At 41.2% G+C, this 15,803-nt stretch overlaps 1 protein-coding gene across 1 annotated transcript in view; it reads right to left on the bottom strand.

Moving 5' to 3' along the window:
• LMBRD2 (LMBR1 domain containing 2) overlaps window positions 1-15,800 on the bottom strand; it is a 42,701-nt gene extending 26,901 nt beyond the window's left edge. Inside the window, exon 1 of the mRNA XM_037372990.1 lies at window positions 15,598-15,800. The gene's annotated coding sequence lies outside the window, so the exon portion shown is untranslated. The remainder of the gene's footprint in view (window positions 1-15,597) is intronic.
• Window positions 15,801-15,803: the final 3 nt, after the last annotated feature.

Genomic DNA, 15,803 nt, shown 5'->3' with positions numbered 1-15,803 from the left:
TTTAATGAATACGTATGAATAAGTTTTATATATGGTGTCTGATTTTGAGACCTGGTGTGCATTGATCGTGAGAGGACTCGCTCACGCACCCGGCCGTTAATAAAGAAGTGTCTGCTTATCTACATCACATTGGTGTCGATAAGTTCTTCATTCCGAGATTTCGGTAACAGTTTTGGCGACCCAGATGGGACCTCGCTGAAGGAGACCGGAGGAGTCGGGGACCTGATCGGTTCCAGCCGGCACCGAGGATTTCTCGGGGATACCCATCGATCCCCGATCCGTAAGGCTCTTCACAACATTCCCTGGATTTTTCGTAAGACACTTCTTTTTTTTAATTGTAGTAAGTGGGTTGGAGTCCCGCTAAAGTAAGTAAGTAAGTGCACTAGAGGAAGTGGGTAGAAGTCCCACTATAATAAGTGTATGGTAAGGAGTGGGTTGGAGATCCACCAGTGAGTTTGAGTCTCACTGAGTAAGTCTGCCTGTCAGACGCGGTGAAAGCTGCGCAGGGTTGGACTAAAAGGACCCTTGTGGAAGTGGAAGCCTAGGCATCTGCCCGTAAGACATAAGCGAAAGCTACTGCAGGGTTGGACAAAAGTGGAAACAAGAGAAACTATATGCTATAGTGTTCTCTAAGGTAGTGCCTCTAACAAGAAGTTAGAAGAAGTTTTTGTTTTTGTTGTTTTGTGTTTGTGCATTAAGAAGAAAATTAAGAGGTACAATATTGTGTTATATGTTTGTTTAAAGTAACTGTGGGAAAGTGTGAGTGTGGCTGTAAGGGTGAGACATGCAATTGAGCACGAAAGTGAGTGTGGAGTGTGGATCCGTGGATCGGAGTGACAGAGTTGAATAATTGTGTATTGTACTGTGAGTAATTACACCACGGCAACTAAGTTAACTCGGTTGTTTAAAAGTAAAAGCATGGGTAATCTTGCTGTAAATGACAAAATCCCAAAAAATTCTTTGTTGGGGATGTTATTGGCACATTGGGGAAATTTACAGGATGATCTGCAAAAGAGCCAGATGATTGAGTATTGTAATAATTTGAGTATTGTAATAATTGGTGGCCTTTGTATATATTGGATGATCAGGAAAAGTGGTCCACGAATGGGACGCTGAATTATAACACCATTCTGCAGTTAATGCTGTATTGTAAAAGAGAAGGGAAATGGAATAAAATGCCAGATGTGGATTTGGTTTTTTACTTAAGACAAAGAAAGGACTGGCAGGATGAATGTAAGCTAACTATTAGAGATAATTTGGTAATGGCTATAACTTCTGATAATAAGAAAGTGGAAAAAAATGTTGTTCAAATTGTGAGATTGGGAGTGGATACAGGAGCGACATTTTTTTATTAAATACCTGTAAAGGAAAAATTGGAACAAACCCAGGCCATTCCTGCAACCCCTGGATTTGAAATTTGGAAATAAGATAATTACACATGAATTTTTGTATGTACCAGAATGTCCAATACCCTTCTTAGGAAGAGATTTGTTATCCAAATTAAATGCACAGATTGTTTTTGACGGAGAACTTTTCTTGAAAATACCCGAGTCAAAAACGGGAGAAATCCTGATGATACAAGAAAAGGTAAAGGAACAAGAAATTCCACCGGAGGTGGATTTGGCAGTGATCCCTACTGTATGGGAAACAAATATTCCTGGTAAATCGAAACTAGCAGAACCTGTTAAAATAGATATGAAGGAAGGCGCAGGAACAGTGAGAATTAAACAATATCCAATCAAACCGGAAGTGAGACAGGAATTGAAGAAATTGATGGATAAATTTTTGGAGTATAAAATTTTGGAAGAATGTGAATCCGAGTATAATACTCCTATTTTACCAGTCAGAAAACCTTCGGGTGAATATAGACTGGTGCAAGACTTGAGAGCAGTAAATCAAATAGTTAAGGATATTTATCTTGTAGTAGCAAACCCTTATACACTGTTAACAGCATTGAGGGAGAATTATCAGTGGTTTACAGTGCTTGATTTAAAAGATGCTTTCTTTTGTATACCTTTGGAAAAGGAAAGCAGAAAACTGTTTGCTTTTGAATGGGAAAAACCTCAAAAGATGCAGCTGACATGGACTAGATTACCCCAAGGATTTAAAAACAGTCCAACTATTTTTGGAAATCATTTAGCAAAGGAATTTGAAATCTGGAAACAGGATAAATCAAGACCTGGGCATTTACTTTTACAATATGTGGATGATATATTGATTGCTACAGAAGAAAGATTTATTTGTATACAGGTGACTATTGACCTTTTGAATTTCCTGGGACTAAATGGGTATAAGGTATCCAGGAAGAAAGCCCAAATAGCCTGCCAGACTGTGATATATCTCGGCTTTGAGATTTTAAAAGGACAACGACAATTAGGAAAAATTGCAAAGAAGCTATTTGTGGTATACCTGAGCCAGGAAATATTCATGAACTCAGAGCATTTTTGGGAATGACTGGGTGGTGTCACCTTTGGATCATGAACTATGGGCTAATAGCTAAACCGCTGTACGAGGCCCAAAAGAATTCTCCCTTTGTATGGGGCCCACAACAACAAAAGGCTTTTGTAGAGTTGAAACGTGCCTTAATGTCTGCACCTGCCTTGGGACTGCCGGATCTAACCAAAGATTTCCAGCTGTTTGTACATGAAAGACAACACCTTGCACTGGGCGTGTTAACCCAGAGGATAGGAAGCTGGAAACGACCAGTCAGGTATTTCTCTAAACAACTGGACACAGTGAGTAAAGGGTGGCCAAACTGCCTTCGAGCAGTGGCCGCAACAGTGATGCTCATACAAGAAGCTCAGAAATTGACTTTGGGAAGAACAATAACAGTCTATGTTCCACACATGGTGATAACTGTCCTAGAACAGAAGGGGGGACATTGGCTGTCCCCCAGCCGAATGATGAAATACCAGGTGGTATTGACTGAACAAGATGATGTGATTCTAAAGACAACTAACCTGGTAAATCCTGCAGTGTTTTTAAGTTCCATACAGGAAGAAGGACAACTGGAACATGATTGTTTGGCTACCATCGAGTATGTTTATTCCAGTCGTGAGGATCTGAAGGATGTACCATTGGAGCAACCAGACTGGGAATTGTATACTGATGGAAGCAGCTTCATGGAACAAGGAGTCCGATACGCCGGGTATGCGGTAACAACAGACACCACAGTTACAGAAGCAGGAGCATTGGCTAGTACCACATCAGCACAAAAGGCGGAACTGATTGCTTTAATCCGGGCCTTAGAGCTAAGCAAAGACAAGAAAGTAAACACCTGGACTGATTCAAAATATGCCTTTGGGGTAGTGCATGTCCATGGAGCTTTGTGGAAAGGGAGGGGGTTATTGTCCTCTCAAGGATCAAACATTAAACATCAAACAGAAATTTTACAATTATTGCAAGCAGTTCAAAAGCCGGATCAAGTAGCAATCATGCACTGTAAAGCACATCAGATTGGAAATACAAAAATAATAGTTGGAAATAATTTAGCTGATAAAACAGCAAAAAAAGGTAGCAAAGAAACAAGCATCGCAAATGGCAATAATTCCTTCTAAAACAGTAACCCTTCCTAGGGAAAACCCGAGATAATTCAGAAGAAGATGACAAATTAGGTCAGTTATTAAATGGTAAGAAAAACTTAGCTGGATGGTGGATAACTCCTAATGGACAGGTAGTAATTCCACCTCTTGTGATGAGAGAGGTAATTCAAACGAGACATCAAGAATGTCACTGGGGAGCAGAAGCCTTAGTAACATCTTTACGAAAGCAAGTAATATCAGTTAAGATGTTGGGAATAGCTAAAATGGTAACTGCAAAGTGTGAAGTATGTTTGAAAAATAATCCAGTGATTAAGAAAAAGGTTCAAATGGGTAGGCTGAAATCTGGTACAGAACCTGGAGATTATTGGCAAGTAGATTTTTCAGAGTTACCTAGACAAAATGGGTACCAGTACATCCTGGTAAGGGTTGATACTTTTACAGGATGGCCAGAAGCCCTTCCCTGTCACACCACACAAGCAAAAAGAGGTTGTGAAGTGGTTATTACAAGATATAATTCCGAGATTTGGAGTTCCTATTGGAATTTCCTCTGACAGAGGTCCACACTTTGTTGCTGAAGTAGTCCAAACTGTTAGCAAAGTATTGGGTATTAATTGGGATTTGCACGCGTCTTGGAGACCACAATTTAGTGGAAAAGTGGAGAGGATGAATCAAACTTTGAAACGACAAATAAGTAAAATTTGTCAGAAACCAGTCTAAAGTGGCCTCAGGCACTTCCATTGGCGTTATTATGAATCAGGGTACAGCCAAAGAGTGGAACCTCAGTCAGTCCTTAAGAATTATTATATGGAAAACCATATGAATCTCCAGAACCAAATCCAAACATACATGTAAAAGGAAAGCAGGATGTGTATAACTATTTGCTTTCTCTAGGAAAAACTTTGGCTGCAATTTGGAGTGCAGTTATTTGGAATAGACCTTTATCCCTGGAAAATTCAGTGCATGATTTCCAACCAGGAGATGTCTATGTGAAGACCTGGACCTCTGAACCTTTGCAGGAATGTTGGAAAGGACCTTTCCAAGTACTGTTAACCACTTTTACAGCTATCAAAATAGCAGAGTCGGAGGCTTGGATCCATTATACTCGAGTGAAGAAAGCACCTATTCCATGGAAGATTATCAACCGTGACCCAAAGACTTTAAAATTTACTTTAAAACATGTCTAATTTTTTTATATCACATTATAATTGTTTTTTGGATTCTATTTTGGTTGACTGTGTTGACAGGATCATGGGCTGACTTGGTGGACAGGAACAAAAGACAAATAGAGACAGAACAAGTAATTGAAATTCCCAAATAAACGGCTGAGGAAAATTTGATGGTGGGATTGATTAAAGAATTTGCCAATTTACAAAATGTTACGCAAATCACTGCTTGTTTACCAATACCGAGGGCAGTAAGTGAATCTATTTCATGGGGAATCTTAACCATGAATTTGACCAAATTAGAATATGAAAATGAGATGATGGATTGTAAACAAGAACCTAGGGAAACTTGGGAATTGCAAAAGGTTAAAGTTGGAGAAGAATCACCAGTATATTCAACCATGTGGGAATGTAAAGGACGATTTGTGGCTAAACCGGGATTAGATGGAGATTTAGGGAACAAGGGATGGTGTTATTACCCTAAAATGGCTACAACAAACACCAGTGTATGGATAACCGAGACAAAATGTGAGAAAAAGAATCGAACCCTACAAGAAAAGGAAACAGTTTGGGATTCAGTTTGGTCTATGACCTTATATTCCCATTTTCAGTATATGGCAAAAACTCCTTGGTGTTTTACATGGGAGGGAAAAGTGTTTTCAGTATTACCCTGGGTCAATGACAGATCAACTTCACTAGGAGAAAAAGAGAATAAAATAGTGCCATGGTGGAAATGTGAAAAAGCGTATGATTGCAACAATGTAGACTTAATAATTCAAAGAATCCCTCCTTTGGCTGCTGCTTTAAAATATGGTTGTTTTTGTCGAGGTTTAAAGAATACTCTCAATTTAACCAGCACTTTTACAGTTAGAAGAGGAACTTTGTTTAGTTGCAGAAAAGCTACTATTCGAAGTCCTGGACATTTAATTTGGGCATTGAGTGATGGAACCTGGACAACTCATCTACCATTAGATGGTAAAGTGAAACAAATTACTTTAGGCATGCCAACATTGTGTCCGATTTGAAAGAAATCACCATTTAGAGGATCCCTAGAAAATTTAGAACTTAAACGAATAAAGAGATCTGAGACAAATGATGATAATTGGAATGAACCATCTACAGGAGTGAAAATTGGCTGGGCACTTGAACCACTTTTAAATCCTATAGCATCATACAGGAACAGAGCATGGCTTTATAAGTTAACTGGTCAAGTGGAAAAATTAGCAAACGTTACTAAAAAGGGGTTTAAGGAATTGAACATACAATTACAGGCGACCTCCAGAATGACTTTACAAAATAGAATGGCACTAGATATGCTCCTACTTAAAGAACATGGAGTATGTGGGTATCTCAAGGATAAATTGGACCACTGTTGTATCCACATTCCAAATGTCACTCAGGATGTGGAACATGATCTAGACCTATTAGGAAAAATTGAAAAAGAAACTGAAACAATTCAAAAGGATATGTCAGAAAATTGGCTTGGAAAAATTTTTAACAAATTAGGATGGAACTTGAGCTCTTGGATACAATCCATAATCAAAACTTTGTTTTTGTTACTGATTGTCTTTTTGATGAGCATGCTAGTATATGCATGTTTGAAGAAGCAGTTTACCAATAGGATTGCAGTCAATCGTATGATTATGAGAGAAGTACCTACTAGTCCACCAAGGTATAGCCCACCACCAAAATATGTTGAAACAAATGATATGTAAATAATGTGAAAGTATTGAAATAATGATTTTCAACACTTTCAAAGGGGGGAAATGTTATCGATTTGTTAATAAGTTAAAATTGATTGACTTTATTTGATTGATTATTTGATTTTATAGAATTATTTTATAGAATAGAAATACAGAAGGATAAAAATATATTTTGAGGAAACTTATGATTATTTAGTAAAAGCTGTTATGAGACCCTCTGTACATCCTGTACCAAGGCCAGAAGAATGGGCCGGAATCATTGTTGAAACTTAAGTAATAATTTAGCGTTTGAAAGGTTTCTTTGTATCTGACCAGTCTTCTGTATATAGAAAGTGTATTGAGATGTCAGAATATGAGATTAACGGAAATTGGGAAGAGTCGACTGGATCAGCTTGTAGTTGCCTGCCAAGAAACCGTGAACTTTAGTAAAAGGTAATTCCGGCAGGGGGAGATCGCGACCACCGACTCATATACCACCTACCCAAATCGTACCCCAGACCCATTTCTGGACCTTTCTAAGCTCTATTGCGCAGAATCGGATATGGGAGGAGAATATGTTAATGATTTATGGGAAATATTATGATTATGTATGAACATTTAATGAATATGTATGAATAAGTTTTATATATGGTGTCTGATTTTGAGACCTGGTGTGCATTGATCGTGAGAGGACTCGCTCACGCACCCGGCCGTTAATAAAGAAGTGTCTGCTTATCTACATCACATTGGTGTCGATAAGTTCTTCACTCCGAGATTTCGGTAACACGTGGAGCTCCTTGCTCAACCATGCAGGCCTCCTAGTGTTTTTGCCCAACCTCATCTTTGTTGGGACGCTTTACTCCTGACCTTGGAGGAGGTGATCCTTGAATATTAACCAGCTTTCTTGGATGCCTCTTCCTCCATGGCTGTATCCCATGGTTACTCTACCAAGCAGATCTCTGATGAGGACAAAGTCAGCTCTCCTGCAGTCCAAGGTAGTGATCCTGCTGTACACCCTCCTTGCTGTCCTAAGGATCTTCAAATCCAACATTTCATGGTCACTGCAGCCACGGCTGCCCTCGAGCTTCACATTCCCCACCAGCCTCTTCTTGGTGGTGAGAACAAGGTCAGGCATAATACCTCTCCTTGTTGGCTCCTCTGTCACTGGGATTAGGAAGTTGTTGTCAATGCATTTCCCAAACCTCCCGGATTGCCTATGCCCTGTTGTGTTGTTCCTCCAAGATATACCAGGATGGCTGAAGTCCCCCATGAGGGCCAGGGCTTGTGAACATGCAGCTGGTCCTGTATCTGCCTATAAAGGGCCTTACATGTAAATCTACTTGCATGCGCCTCTTTTAGGTTTGAAATTTCACGTGGTAGGAGGTAACATGCTAGATAATTCATCTTCCTGCTCCTCTCCTGTTCTTCAGAGAAGCAAAGGTCTCACCCATTCATTAATAGTCTTACCATGATATGTTTTTGCTTTGCTCATCTTTCTGGGTTTAGTTACTCAGCGTTATAGTCAGGACTGCCACAAGTGCCTAAAAAGTTCATACATCTTCATAGTAGCATGCTATTATGCAAAGGGCCAGTGAGCTGCATGACTACTACAGAAAATTTCACTGACTTGTTAAATTTTCACTTAAACTGCTCCTGACCTTTTCAATAAGCAACATTTTACCACAGGTACTTCACATGTTAAACAAAAAAGTTTATTACTCTGGTCAGACTGACATGCTGCTTCATCAAGATTACCATTTATTGCTGGTTTGATTTAACTGAAATAGTTTTTGCTATGGCTTCCCTAGTGTCGGATTTTCAGTGATTTCACCTTTCATTGGAACTTTAGAATGCTACTACTAAATTTTTCCTCAATTTACGTTTAAATCCCTTCAGAATTTGTTGAACTACTACTTTTATGAATTTCTCAGTATACTGTTTAAGCAGATCCGTTATGGATGAAGGAACTAGAGCAGTGAAAACTGTCATATTTCCGCTAAAAAATTCCAAAGTTTGTGATGGCAGTACTTCCTTGAGAACACACAGAACAATCATTCTCCGATTTTTTCCTGAAGTTTTTCTTTCTCCCCAATTTGCTACTTTCACATTTAATTCCCAAATAGTAGAGCAGTCTGCTTACTCCATATCAGCTGTTATACACAGAGTATCCCATATTAAAAAAAACAGATTGAGCTACCTTCCTGATTTTTTCTCAGATGCACACTCACTTTATATCTTCTCCCTTTCATCTAACATTTTAATCAAATTATTAGCATTTCTGTTATGTCAAAGCACCCCCCCCCTTACGTTCTGTTTGTACTACATTTTGGCTAGATCATTTGTAAATCATGAATCAGAGATATTTAATCTACTCCCTAACCACTTATTCTAAGCATGTCCTTGACATTCTACTCTACCACTCTCTTTTCCTCAGAAAACAGTCTTCTGTATTTATTGTACAGGAGCAAACTCCACCTCAAAAAATTACTGAAAAATAAATACTATATACCAAGGTCATTAAGTCAGTGCTATCTGACATATGTAGCTTTGGGTGCCCATTATAGCCACACCTTATACTACGTAAACAAAAAAATTATACACTGTATTCTCCATTACTAACACCTACACAATTTTTTACTACAGTCACACCTAAAAAGCTGCTCTCAGAACAGAAGGTGTAAAGCTTTTGTGCAAGATGCTGCACTTAGTTACTACGATGAGCAAAGTTCCAAAAAGATTATAAAAAAGTACTGAATATGATAAAATAGAAAGGGAATTGAGACCTACAGCTAAACTCATTTTCCAAGACACAAGCTGCTTTGCCTTATCAAAGCAAACTGCTACAGCGGCCTCACCTACAGTAGGTTGCACAGAATCACACGCAGGCATGTTTTGAATGACTCCGGAGAGGGAGACTCGACAGCCTCTCTGGGCAGCCTGTTCCAGGGCTCTTGTCACCCTCCAAGTAGAGAATATTCTCCCCAGATTCAGACGGAACCTCCTGTGTTGCCATTTGTGCCTGTTGCCCGTGTCCTGTGTCACTGGGCACTACTGAAAAGAGACTGGCAGTTGAAGCCGTTGGCCGCCTGGTTCTGCTCTTGGGAGGCTGCTAAGGAACATACATTGCTGCTCTGGTTGGCCTGGCTTATTCCCCAGCTGGGTGTGACGGCGTGAGCACTGCCACTTTGGACCCATGCCCACCAGTCCTTCAGGTTAAAGCCAGCCCCACCAAGCTGGCCAGCCTACTGCCACAGATTCCCTTGCTTCTTCTACACAGGTGGATCCCGTTCCTCTCTAACAGGCTATAGTCAAGGAATGTCCCATTGTCACAGAAGCCCAAACCCTCACGACAGCACCAGCCCTGAAGCCAGAAGTTGATTTGCATTACAGGTCCATTTTCGGCTGCACTTTTTCCTCTTACTGCTAAAACAGAAGAAAGAATAACCTTGGCACCAAAGCTTCTCATCCAGTGCAGTTCGTCCGTGCGGACCTTGCTTGTGCGTGTCTGCAGCTGCTAAAGCTTCTGGTCTGTTCCTGGATGTGACGCAGGAGGGTGGAGGCTGCGGTGGAATCCTGCTGTTGCAGGTCACTAGGGCCCAAGGTGCCTCGTGCTCTGTGGTGTCTGCTACAGGAGCACGGTTCTGACCATGGTTTTTATTTTAATGTTGAAATACAAAATGAAAGGCCTAATTTTCACCAGACTGCAACTGATAACAGGTAAGAGTTGTTTTGAAATAACGTGCACGCATCTTCAAAATTACAGTTCAAAACTTCTAGACAGAAGGTCTTAAAAACTAGCTCTCCGCAGAGGTAGCTTAAATGGGAAAAAAGGCCACCGGGTGAGAAATGCAGTGCCTGAGAGGAGCTCTTCCCGTGAGCTAAGTCCTGCTTAACAGGGCAGGGACCCACGCTCCCAGAATCAAACCTTAAAATACATTACTGCAGGCTGTAAAGCCCTGCCTTCCTGTGGGGCTGGCCAGCGTTTGCCTATGAACCTGGTGGTTAGCTCAAAGAAAGGTGAGCTCCTTACCTATTGTTCTGTTTCTTCACTTCATTTAGACAGGCTTCTTGCTATTAGCACATGGCTCCCTAGCATCAGCTGCCTGAAATTCCAGAACCCGTCAAGAATGTTCTCTCCTGAGATCAGTGAACTTGAGATTCACAACCCATAAAGAATGTTCTCCTGAGATCAGTGAACTACTTCACAAGAGTTCCCTTGTACTGCACAACCTTCAGCTGCTTAGAAGACGCTCCTATGAACCAATGACAAAAAGTAACAGAATTCCTCACTCTGAAAGGAAGAGTGTCTGTTGGCACGCTCTTGTTTCTGGAGAGCAAGGCAGCTACAGACTAATACAAACAGGATCAAAGATGAAACAGTGGCACTGGAAGTGCAACTTAACCAGTGAAAAGGAAGGACATGCTCTTGTGTAGGCTTAGGATTTTTGTGCTTTGTTGCAGATATAGACAAAATCAGACAGTTTTTAATTTTTTGAATGGAAGTGTTTGGTTACCCCCACGTAGGAAATTCATTCCAAAATTCTGACACAAACTCCTCTAGAGTCCAAACCCTGCTAATAACTCTTGGCAAGCACCATAAATGGCTCAGTTCACACCTAATTCCCTTGGAGACTCCCCACTATCAACAGTATTAAATTACCTTGCCAGGCTGAACACTAAGCACACTCATGACTATCTACATTACAAATGAATTAACTATCCTGTCTGTTGCAGAAATACTCAAGTTACTAAATGCAGCAGCAGGGAATGAAAAAAAAGACATTTTCTTGGAGCTTTTATATAGCACCAAATTTAACAACAAAGACAGTCCAGTAACATCTCCTTAAAGAAAAGTTTTTTTTAAAAAAAGAAGTGTATTTGTGAGGAAAAGGCCTTGGTCACAGTAACATGGAGTCCAGTACCCCTTTAATCAGAAATCCCAGATCAGACTGTACCAGTTTTAGTCTTTTAAAGCTCTGCAGGGAAACATTTTACCAGCAGATTTTTCATTTTGCAGACTAATGTAATTGGTGCTTCATTTCTTTCCAGTCAGTCTAATATGACACTTTCTGCAGATTTCTCATTGCTGCCCATGACTGTCTCCCCAGCTTACCCAATTCCTTCTACAGTGTGCTGGAACCTACGCAGTATCCCAGCCAATGCCTGAGAAGGCCTGTACTGAGGGTGAACGTTGCTTCACATGGCTTACTGATATGGATAAAAAGAAGTATAACCTGTGTGATTCCCCTTCATGTAGTCAGCTTATTAGGCTTTTCAAATTATTTCCCTCTAAGAAACGCAACACTGTTCTCGATCCCATGTTTGTTGGGTGCTGGGTGTTCCTGCTTAAGCGCAGGCACAAAACTCTACGCATTTGTACCCTTTCCTCTCCCAGAGGCTTCTGAATCTTCAGGGCATTTTGATTTCCACTACCACACACAAAACGGTCTACAATCCCTTTTAGCTTTACGCCTCTAAGTTTTAATAATCACATTATTTCATGATGGAAACTCTTTGTGAAAATCATGAAAAGTAGTTGACAAGGAACTGGCCTCCTTAATCACAACAGTAGCTATTCCCAACTGTTCTTCCCAAGGAAAAGCATACTGAGAAACAGAATCAGAAGTCCTATTAAAGACCAAATATAAGACATCAACTGATCCTCTCGTATACAGTAGACCTACCACTGAAATTAGTTAATTACTTCAAAAATTTGTCCTTGACAAATTGATGCTGTCTTTTACTCAGCTATTATATTCTAGATGCTTACAAACAGCTTTCGTTCCAGATTTTTTTCAGGAAACCAAAAGGAAGCAGACTAGTCTGCCAATCTGTAGTTCTCCCTGTCCTTCAAAAATTAGTAATAAATGTAGAAGAATGGCTGCAGAAGCGTGGCCTTAGAATCTCTGAAGATCTGCACAATCCAGGCCTGGTATTAGAATAGGCCTGTAATCAGAATTGTACTGAAGTTGCTGTGCAGAAGTTAACAAGAAGGTAGCCTTGAGCTATTCTCGAATCCTGAGACCAAGTAATTATGTTGTGCCAACAGGCCGTGGCTGTAACAAGCTACAGCTGCTGGGAAAGCAGGTGCAGGGCCAAGAAAGATGGGGACCCGTATGGGAAAATAGGGAGTAACAAACTACAAGGCTGAAGCACAGCAACTCAATTAGCTACATGGATAGAAGGCTTATTTTAGTCATGATAATTAGGGGTGTGAGAACCACGCATGTTTAGAGACTACTAACCAATTTTATTTCTGCTTTACGAATATGCATGTGTATCGGTTCTATATAAGTAGTGTTAGAAACTAATAAAGTTGAGCAAGATGCATATCTCATATCGAGCGTCTTCTTGACTCCGGCGAACCCTTCTTCCAACCAATAAGTACAGCCACCAGGCTTCTGGCTTTCACATCTTTGGTACTTCAACCATTTCTAGAATACTGCAGTCTTTTTTTGTTGTTCCTGAAGTTGTCACAGGTAAAGATCATTGAACAGATTTGGAAAAGTTACATTTCTAGAAATGCGGGATATTTCAGTTAAAACACTTGAAGAACCAACCAGCTAGAGATTTCCTTGCCTTACCTTGTATTTTAAATGCCATAATTACCTCTGAAAAAAACTGTCACCAAGAAAGTTACAAAACTATGAAAGAGGTATCAAAGATAGCAATGGACAAAACTGAGTGAGAGCCACAGCATACCGAAAGAAACATCTGTGTGACAGCATCTCCCTCAAGCTGAATTCACGACTCGGTGGCAAGTATAAACTGAAAGCTGCCATCTCCAGCCAAATACCAACAGACAGTTCAGTGTTGCCCTTTTGCCTTTCTGTCAGGGAATAATGTGTGAGCTCCTACTGAGCTTCTTCCAGCATATTTCACTTGGCAAAAACAAAAATAGTATGCCACAACACCTGTAATAGGTTTCTGAAGCCTGCCCTGCTCTGCAAAGCTATGCTGCTAAGAATCCTAAAGTAAGACTTCAGACATAAGCAAACCTTTTGGACTGACAGACAGAACTGCCCCACACTAAGAGCCCTTGACACTTCCATCTTTAAACAACCAAATGGGCTAACTTCACATTTTAGAAATCTCAGAGAACAAGAGGTCAAGCAACAACAAAAATAATCCCTTCAGCCATTTTCATATCCAAGTCTGCTTAGCGTGTTGCTGGTATTTCTTTTTTGTTTGGTTTCAGGTTTTGAAGGGGTGGGGGTGGAGGAGTTTTTTACATCCTTATTAAACATTGACCTTTGCAGCTCAGGGAAACAGTATTTATAAGCAGACAACTGACAGATGAAAAGCTGCTTAATCTCAGCACAGGGAGCAAACTATCTAAAGAAGGAAAATAGCCATGAACTGCCTGAGAAAACCAACCAGAGAAGTCACTTGATTGCACTATTTGGGAGATTAATCAAATCAAACCTCTGAGATTAATCAAAACAATATGATTTACATTGCTTTGTTCTTCTAAGAAACACTAGCCTATGTACTGATTAATACTTTATTAGTACCTGTAATCTCAACTATCTTGCAACAAAGAAAAGATTTTAAATTGACTGAATATTTAATTGATCATATATCAATATTTAGGGAATCAAGGTTTGTATCTGCTAATGACAAGAAAAAAAATAAAAATGCTGTGCCAAATCCGTTCAAAACAGCAATATCCTCTGATTTGGTGGGAAACTAGGTTCTCCACAGAAGCACGAAATTAAAGACCAAGGAACACAGATAGTTTTGCATTCAAAAGCAAGCAGAGACCATCAATACAAAGCCACTGGAAGTTTATCTGCTTTACATCATGCTGCCTTGTCCTCTAATACAGGATACTAAGTACCACAGAAGCTGATGCTTTCATAGGGTTTACAGGAGTAGTCTGGTAATAACACATCAAAAAACCTACCTGCTTGGAGGAACTAAAATAGAATCAGATACAAAAGCTGTAGCATTGCAAAAAGAACCTAAAAAAAGAACAGAAATTGCTTCCTGGGCTGCCAGACTAATGCAATCACATAAAACAGGTGGCAGTAAGGCAGTCACTCACATGATCACAACCCTAACACTGCAATAAGGCAAACATAAGACTATTTGTTAATTCAGAGCTTTTAAAAAAAATAAATCGATTTTATCCCTTTCAGCAAAGTCTTCTTTCTATTTCCCACACATTAATAAAGGAAAGCAAAGACTGACAAAGAAAAAAGTGGCTGCAGAACAGGTTAAATATAATCACTTCTTCAAACTAAAAAAACACTTCTCTTTCATTAGATTATCCCCTTCAAAAACCTTTAAACAACTGTTCCATGAGTTTAGTTAAAACTGGAAACAGTTATCAGAAATTCTTTTTTAAGATTATATGAATGCTAATTTGAGTCACATCATTGTCTACACCTGACTAAATAGCTGTGTGCAATTCGCCATGCGTTCCATTACTAACTTCAGTTTTATAGGCACATCTCTCCATCGTTATGCAGTAAACAAAGGACAGCATTTACAAGCAAGCATCTGACTAAGAGCAAAGTAATAGGTGTGTTCAGCGCTAGTTTTCCAGCCTCACCGATTTCAAAACAAGCAGTTTGGAAAAAAAACGTGAAGAGCTGCACTACCAAAAGATAGCCTCACATACACGGTGTGAGGCTTGTGGAGTCTAAACGAGCACGGTCAGGGACAGGACCAGAATATAAAATCAAATTTTAGGCCTTCACAGCGAAGGTGTTTCTGAAACACGGGAAAAACCTTTCACGGCAAAACGTCACCGTCAGCAGAATTCTGGTCTTCCAAACCGCCGCACATTAACGCCCATAAAGGTGGTAGCTGCATACCGGCTGGCCTGTAAGGTGCACAGAATCCAAGTCTGCAGGCACCGAGCAGACACCAACACGCGTCCCTGTAACCTACGTGCCTGGGGTCCCTGAAAGAAGGGAAAAATGAGGGCCCCGGAGCGGAAAAAGGACGCGTCGACACCGCATGTCCCCCTCGCCCCCCGATACCCCGACGGTCGCTGCACCCGCTTCCCACCCGAAGGGCGCCCGGGACATGCCCAGGGCCCCCCTGCTCCCGACGCGGGTCACCCACCGCCCCGGCAGCGCCACCCACACACACACACACACACCCCGCCGTGACTCGGCGCTGCGGCACTCCCGCGGCCCCGGCGATCCGGCCTCGGCCCCCCCCCGCCCGCTGCCACCCTGGGCCGCGCCGCTCCCTCACCACAACCAGAGCCCTCTGCTCAGCAGGCAGAGCCAGTCCCTCACGGCGCGCCGCCGGCCTCCATCCCGGCCGCCGCCGGCCTCTGCTCGAGGGCTCAGATAGCCCCGCCGACAGCCGCGGCCGCTTCCTTCCGCGTCAGACCGAGCGGGGCCGCTGACATTTGCCCCTCACCAGCCGCCCGCCCCCCCGGTGGCGCTTTGTCGTCA

This window comes from Falco rusticolus, chromosome Z (genome assembly GCF_015220075.1).
Source record: "Falco rusticolus isolate bFalRus1 chromosome Z, bFalRus1.pri, whole genome shotgun sequence".
NCBI classification, from domain to species: Eukaryota; Metazoa; Chordata; class Aves; order Falconiformes; family Falconidae; genus Falco; species Falco rusticolus.
The sequence above is the reverse complement of the archived record's forward strand: the minus strand, read 5'-3'. Positions and strand labels throughout refer to the sequence as shown.